This window comes from Athene noctua, chromosome 3 (assembly GCF_965140245.1).
Source record: "Athene noctua chromosome 3, bAthNoc1.hap1.1, whole genome shotgun sequence".
Taxonomy (NCBI): domain Eukaryota; kingdom Metazoa; phylum Chordata; class Aves; order Strigiformes; family Strigidae; genus Athene; species Athene noctua.
Genome location: NC_134039.1, coordinates 76,395,173 through 76,396,269, shown reverse-complemented (window position 1 = coordinate 76,396,269; position 1,097 = coordinate 76,395,173).

The window sequence follows — 1,097 nt, the reverse complement described above, 5'->3', positions numbered from 1 at the left end:
GTTTGTGTGTTTAATATAATTGAAATACTTTATAAAGTGAAAAAGTTTAATATTAGAATTATAGTATTGCACACTAGTGAATTTTATTGAAATTCTTAATCTGAAGAGACCAAAAAGAAAGTACCATGGATCTTTTAGTCCTGACAGTAACTCTACTCTGACCCACTACCACAATATTGCAGTAAAATGTATTTTCCAATACACTGCTGGCACCACATGCCAAGTAACGTTTCCACTGTATTGCGTAAAACTTCTACATTACTACTGCACTATGAAGAAACCAAGATGAAATTATTCCATCAGTGGGGAGGATCTGTCCTGTGTCCTTTCTTACACAAAAATGGCATGGTGCTTTCAGCCCAAACGGATAACTGCTAATAAGATCATTAAAAAATGGAACAGACTATGACATTCTTCAAGGAATGGCTGCACAAAAGTATCCCAAAGATGTTACAGTAAATTACCCATTACCATTAGAAGAAAATAAATGTACTTACCAGAGTATGAAAATGCAGCAGTCTGCATGTTAATTAATAATTGAAAACAAAATATATCTTAATTATATAAATACGAATTCTGTCATTTTTAAATAAAGAATACGTATATTTAGAGCTGACCACTGAGAAAGATGAAAAATAGATTATGCAAATGCTTCAAAGCCATAAATCTTTTTTTTGCTTCAGGGCATAAACACTGATTCACAAACTGATTTTTTTTTTCCTTGAGCAGAGTTATTCCAAATTTTATCGTTTCAAGGCATTCTGGACAATTCTTTGAAGCATGTGAAGCTGGAACCTGTGTGAACATGGACAGAGATCTATCCATACCTTGGTTTTGCTCTTCAATGGATCATTTCGATTCTATGACATCATAACAGTATGTTTTTATGTCCCTATATAAATCCTTGACTATAGCATCTCCAGAACATGTGACAGGTGGTGAAAAGGGGCTGTTTGATCTGAAGACTGAACACAGAGATTGAATGGGATTTTTAAATTTTCTTTAAGCACAGGCTCTTGTCCTTCTTCTGAATTAAAGCAACCAGTCTGATAAGAAGTAAATCATCTGGACAAAGAGAGGATTTTTAACACCTCAAG